Source organism: Balaenoptera musculus, chromosome 6 (genome assembly GCF_009873245.2).
Source record: "Balaenoptera musculus isolate JJ_BM4_2016_0621 chromosome 6, mBalMus1.pri.v3, whole genome shotgun sequence".
In the NCBI taxonomy this organism is placed as follows: Eukaryota; Metazoa; Chordata; class Mammalia; order Artiodactyla; family Balaenopteridae; genus Balaenoptera; species Balaenoptera musculus.
Window position 1 is genome coordinate 25,684,374 of NC_045790.1, and position 7,476 is coordinate 25,691,849.

Consider the following 7,476-nt stretch of genomic DNA (forward strand, 5'->3'; position numbering starts at 1 on the left):
TGGTGCATGGGCTTAGTTGCTCTGCATCATGTGAGATCTTTGCATACCAGGGATTGAACCCATGTCCCCTGCATTGGCAGGCAGATTCTTAAGCACTGTGCCACCAGGGATGTCCAGATCTTCCTGTTTTGTTACTATTATGGGATTTCTAGTTTCATACCATTGTGATCAGAAAAGATACTTGAAATTATTTCAGACTTTTTAAATTTGTTAAGACTTGATTGTGGCCTAACATATTATCTATTCTGGAGAATGGTGTGTGTGTACTTGAAATGAACGTGTATGTGCTGCTGTTGGATGAAATGTTTTGTATATGTCTGTAAGGACCATATGGTCCATAGTGTTGTTCAAGTCATGTTTGTTGATTGATTTTCTGTCTGGGTGTTCTATCCATTATTGTAACTGGGTTATTGAAGTCCCTTACTATTCGTGTACTGCAATCAATTTCTCCATTTAATTTCGATATTTCCTTTAGAGCTGTATGTGCTCTGATGCTGGATGCATATATAATTGTTATACCCTCCTGTTGAGTTGACTCTTTTATTATCATATAGAAACCTTCTTTGTCTATACAGACAATTTTTGACTTAATGTCTATTTTGTCTGTTATGCATATAGGAACTCTCACTTTGTTTTGGTTGCCATTTGCATGGAGTATCTTTTTCCATCCCTTCACTTTGAGCCTGTATGTGTCTTTTAATCTAAAATGAGTCTCTTGTAGACAGCATAAGGTTGGATATTGTTTTTGTATCCATTCAGCCACTCTATGCCTTTTGATTGGGAAGATTAATCCATTTATATTAACCTAATTATCGATCAGTAAGGACTTACTATTGCTGTTTTGTTCATTGTCTTATGTCTGTTTTGCACTCTTTCTCTGTAGCTTTATTTCATTGTTGTTTGATTATTTTTTTGTAGTGATTTACTTTGATCCTTTTCTCTTTATCTTTTGTTTATTTATAGTAGGCCTTTTCTTTGTGGTTAGCTGAAGGCTACATAGAAATCTTGCAGTTCTAAACATCTATTCTTTTACTCCCACCCAAACTTTGTGTCCTTATAGTCAGTTTCCTTCTTTTTATATTGTTAACAAATTTAAACTTTTATCTCAGGATTAAAGTACTTTATACAGCACCATTACAGTGTTATTATGCTATATTTGTGTGTGTGTGTATGAGTTTACCATTGAAATTTATGCTTTTGTTTGCTTTTGCATTTCTGTTCACATGTTTTCATTTCAAAGTGATCTCCCTTAAGCATTTCTTATAAGGCAGGTCTAGTAGTGATGAACTCACTTTGATTTTGTTGACTTTATCTCTCCTTTATTTTTAAAGCATAATTTTGCTAGGTATGGTCATTTTTGCTCACAGGTTTGTTTTTTTTTTTTCAGTACTTTGAATATATCATCCAACTCTCTCCTGGCCTGTAAGGTTTCTGCTGAGAAATTCACAAATTGTTTTCTGGGAGTTCCCTCATATGTGCCAAGTCACTTTTCTCTTGTTCCTTTCAATATTCTCTCTTTGTACTTCACATTTAACAAGTTGATTATAACGTGATTGCGTGTAGTCTTCTTTGTGTTGATCCTATATTGAGCCCTTTGAACTTACTTCTACTGCTACACTATTTATTTTCTAGATATCTTATATGCTTTTTGTTCTTCAGTTCCTTCATTATTGCATTCTTTTGTGGTTGATGTTTTTCCCAGTTTACCATTTTGATTCTCTTCTTATTTCTTTTCTGTATATTTGTGAGGTAGTTTTCTTAGTGCTTATACTAGGGGTTAAAGTAAACATCTTAATTTTATGAAAAAACAAATTTGAAGTAATAACATTTTCATTTAATAATAACAAAAATTCTGCTTATTTACATCCCGCATCCTCGTTTACACTGCACCTGTCACAAATGACATCCTTATGTATTGTGTGCCTGTTAATAGCCTTATAATAACTATTTTATATATTTGTCTTTTAAATCACATTTTGAAAAGAGGTGTTACAAACCCTAACTGCAAATGTGTTGGCCTTTTAAACTTAGTGTAGTTACCTTTACCATTGTTCTTTAATTCTTCATATGGTTTCAAGTTATGTTTCATTTCAGCCTGAAGGATTCCTTTAACAGTTCTTATTGAGCAGATCTACCAGTAATGAACTTCGTCAGTGTTTCTTTATATGAATGTCTTAATTTTCCTCTATTTAAAAAAATTCTGGTAAAATATACATAACATAAAATTTATCATCTTAACAATTTAAGAGTGCAGGCCAGAGGCATGAAATATATTTACACTGCTGTGCTATCATTACCATCATCCATCCACAGAACTTTTCATCTTGCAAAACTATAATAGTCTGTACTCATGAAACCACAACTCTCCATTTCCCTTGCCCCCTCACCCCTGGAAACCACCATTGTACTTTCTGTCTCTGTGAATTTGATTACTCTATGTACTTCATATAAGTGGGATCATACAGTATTTGTCCTCTTGTGACTGGCTTATTTTACTTAGCGTAATGCCTGAAGGTTGATCCATGTTGTAGCATGTGTCAGAATTCCCTTCCTTTTTAAGACTGAATATTGATTTATTGTTTGTATAGGTCACATTTTGTATATCCCTTCATCCCTCAATGGACCCTTGAGTTTTTTCACCTTTTGCCTATAGTGAATAATTCTGCTATGAACATGGGTGAACACATAACTCTTTGAGTTCATAATTTCAATTCTTTTTGAGTATTTAATAGGAACTCGAATTATGGGATCATATGGTAATTCTATTTTTAATGTTTTGAGGAACCACCATACTGTTTTCCTTTCTGTGTGCACCATTTTCCATACCCACCAACAGTGTCCAAGTGTATACATACTGGATATTAACCTTATCAGCTATAGGATTTGCAAATATTTTCTCCCATTCAGCAGGTTCGTTTTATTGTTTGATGAAAGAAGTATTTTTAAATTTTGAATACCTAGTTTATCTATTTCTTTTATTACCTCCACTTTTGGTGTCATATTCAAGAACTCTTTGCCAAATTTCATGTCATGGTTTACTTCCCAGAACTTTCTTCTAAGAGTTTTATAGTTTTAGGTCTCACATTTAGGTCTTTGATTCACTGAGTTAATTTCTGTATGTGGTGTAAGGTAAGGGTCTACCGTCATTCTTTTGAATGTGGATATTGTTTTTCCAGTACCATTTGTTGAAATCGCTATCCTTTCCCCATTGGGTGGTCTTGGCATTCCTGTTGAAAATCATTTCGTGATGTATATACGGGTTTACTTCTGGGTTTCTATTTTGTTCCACTGGCCTATTCTCCGTCCTGTATGTGTGTTTATGCCAGTACTATTTTGATTACTGTGGTTGTGTAGTAGGTTTTGAAATCAAGAAATTTGAAACTTCAAATTTTGTTCTTTCTCCACATTATTTTGACTACTCAGGCCCTTTAAATTCCATATGAACTTTAGGATGAATTTTACTACTTCTGAAAAAACCTCACTGTGACGTTTAAAGAGATTGCTTTTAATCCGTACATCCCCTTAAGTCGTGTTGACATATTAACAACATTAAGTCCTCCAATCTGTGAACACAAGATGCCTTTACATTTATTGGTGTCTTCATTAATTTCCTTCAGCAACGTTTTCTAGTTTTCAATGTACATGACTTTTGTCCCGCTGGTTAAGTTATTCCTCGTCTTTTACTATATTTCAGGATATTTTAAATGGTATTTTTTTTTAACTTTCCTTTTCAAACTTTTCATTCTTAGTGTATAGAGAAACAACTGATTTTTGAGTGTTGATTTTGTATCTGGCAAATTTTCTAAATTCATTCATTAATTCTAACAGATTTTTTTTGGTGCTTGTGTGTTGTCTCTGAACAAATATAATTTTATTTCTTCCTTTCCGATTTTGATGCCTTTTATTTTTTATCTTGCCTTATTTATTTGGCGAGGAATTCCAGTACTTTGCTGAATAGAAGTGGTGACAACAGGCATCCTTCCTTTGTTCCTGATCTTAGGGAGAAAGATTTCACCACTGAATATAATAGCTGTTGGTTTTCTATCTGTGACCTTTGTTATGTTGAAGTCATCAACTTGTATTCCTGGTTTGTTGAGTTGTTTTTTTTTTTTTTTTATCATAATATGGCATTGAATTTTGTCAAATGTTTTTTCTGCATCAATTAAGATGATCACATGGAGTTTAGTCCCTTCAATCTGTTTATGTGCTATACTACATTGATTGATTTTCATATGTTGAACCAACCTTGCCTTGCAAGAATAAATCCCATTTGGTCATGATGTATAATCCTTATAATGGGCTGTTCTGTCTCTTATTATTTTAAAGGGTTTTTGCATCAGTATTCATAAGGGATATTGGTCTGTAGTGTACTTTTCTTGTAGTGTCTTTAGGTTTGTAATTGATGTAATGTTAACCTCATAGAATGAGTGAAGATACATTCTCTCCTCTTAAATTGTTTGGAAGAACTTGAGAAGGATTGGTGTTAATTCTTCTTTAAGTTGTTGGTAGAATTCACCATGAAGATACCTGGTGCTGGGCGTTCAGTTGTTGGGAGATTTTTGATAACTGATTCCATATCTTAACTTCTAGATCTGTTCAGATTTTGTATTTCTTGGTAGGATGTGTGTTTCTAGGAATGTGTTCATTTCATCTAAGTTATCCAATTTGTTTGTCTACAACTGTCAATAGTACTCTATTGTAAGCCTTTTTATCTCTACAAAATTGGTAGTAATGTCCCTTTCTTCATTTCTGATTTTACATATTTTGTTCTTATCTCTTTTTTTAATAGTCAATCTAACTAGTTTTGTCAATTTTGTTGATCGTTTTCCTCTTTTTACAGCTATTTTGAGGCATAACTGACAAAACTGTAATATATCTAAAACGTATAATGTGATTATTTGATATACGTATATATTGTGAAAGGATTCTCACAATCAAGTTAATTCACATACCCATCACCTGTCATATATTTACTTTTTGTGTGTGAGGACACAAATTCTACTCTCTCAGAAATTTTCAGTTACAGAATACAGCATCATCAGTTAGTCCCCATGTTATACATTAGCTCCTCAGACCTTATTCCTTCATTTTATCCCTCATGTTATAACTGAAAATTTGTATCCATTTACCAGCATGTTCCCATTTCCCCCCATGCCCAACTGCAGGCAACAATTTCTGCTCTGTGTTTCTATGATTCCAACTTTTTTTTTAGATTCCACACATAAGTGATACCATGCAGCATTTGTCTTTTCTCCATCAGGCTTATTTCACTTAGCATAATGTTCTCCAGGCTCATTCATGTTCTTGCAAGTGTAAGGATTTACTTTAAGGCTGAATAATATCCCATTGTGTATGTTATGTATGTATATTTGTGTGTGTGTGCATGTGTGTATCAGATTTTGTTTATCCATTCATCTGTGAGAGACAGGCAGGTTCTTTCCATACCATTACTGTGAATAACATTTCAAAGTTTGCTTTTGTTTTTGTTTTTGTTTTTTTCCCGTACCACGTGGCTTCTGGGATCTTAGTTCCCCAACCTCGGATTGAACCCAGGCCCTCCTCTCAGCAGTGAGAGCACGAAGTCTTAACCACTGGACAGCCGGGGAACTCCTAAAAAAATATTGTTTCTTTTTGCTATATGACCAGAAGTGGAGTTGCTGGATCACATGGTATTCTAATTTTATTTTCTTGAGGAATCTCCATACTGTTTTCAGTACTGGTTGTACCAATTTACATTCCCAAAAACAGTGCACACAGATTCCCTTTTCTCCACATCCTCACCAGCATTTATCTCTTGTCTTTTTCATAATACACATACTAACAGGTGTGAGGTGATATCTCATTGTGGTTTTGATTTGCATTTCCCTGATGATTGGTGATGTGAATCACCTTTTCATATACCTGTTCCCCAAATGTTTGTCATCTTTGGAAAAATGTCTTTTTAGGTCATTTGCCAACTTTTAAATTGTGTTATATGGTGTTTTTGCTACTGAGTTGTATGAGCTCCTTGTATACTTTGGATATTAACTTCTTTTTAGACACGTGATTTGCAAATATTTTCTCACACTCCATAGGTTGCTTTTTCTTTTTCTTAATGGTTACCTTTGCTGTTCAGAACCTATTTCGTTTGATGTAGTCCCACTTGTACATTTTTGCTTTTGTTGCCTTTGCTTTTGGTGTCAAATCCAAAAGAACAGTGATGAGATTAATGTCAAGGAGATTACCCCCTATATTTTCTACTAAGAATTTTAAGGATCAGGTCCTATGTTCATGTCTTTAATTAATTTTGAGTTTATTTCTATGTCTGGTGTAATGTGACTTTTGCATGTGGCTATGCAGTTTCCCCAAAAACCGTTTATTGGAGAGACTCTCCTTTTCCCATTGTTTATTCTTGACTTCCTTGCTGAAAACTAATTGACTATATAAGCATGGGTTTATTTTTGAGCTCTCTATTCCTTTTTGTTGATCTGTGTTTCTGTTTTTTACCAGTACAGTACTTATTTGATTACTATAGCTTTGTATTATAGTTTGAAATCAGGAAGTGTGATGTCTCTAGTTTTGTTCTTCTTTCTCAAGATTGCTTTGGCTCTTTGGAGTCTTTTGTGGTTTCATGAGTTTTAGGATTTTTTTTCTATTTCTCTAAAAAATGCTTTGGAATTTTGATAGAGCTTGCATTGAATCTGTAGATCACTTTGGATGGTATGGGCATTTTCACAATATTAACCCCTCCAATCCATGAACACAGAATATCTATCCATTTGTGTCTTCTTCAATTTCTTACATCCGTGTTTTATGGTTTTTAGTGTATAGATCTTTAACCCTATTAGATAAATTTGTTCCTAAGTATTTTACTTTTTTTCATACTATTGTAAATGAGATTATTTTCTTAATTTTTCTTTTTGATAATTCATTGTTAGCTGATATTCTTTGATATACAAATGCAGCTGTTTTTTGTGTATTGATCCTGAAGCTTTACAGAATTCAGTTATTCTAACAGGTTTTTTTGTTTTGCAGTGTGTTTAGGGTTTTCCACATATAATATCATGTCATCTGCAAACAGACTTATTTTACTTATAACTTTACAATTTGGATGCCTTTTATTCGTTTTTCTTGCTTAATTGCTGTGGCTAGGACTTACAGTCATATGGTGAATGAAGGTGTTGAGAGTTGCATGCTTGTCTTGTTCCTGATCTTAGACGATCCTGTTCCTTGCTTCAGCTTCTCACTATTGCATGTGATGTTAGCTGTAGTCTTATCTTATATGGCTGTTATTATGATAACGTACATTACATCTATACATAATTTGCTGAGTTTTTTTTCACACACACACACTGTATTTTATTTTTACAAGAGGTAAACTGACACCATGCATTGTAAATGGATGACCACAACAAAAGCAACAATGATTGCAATTACCAAACATGAAACACGCTTATACTATGTCATAATATTGACATTCAGTCCAACAATCCTCCA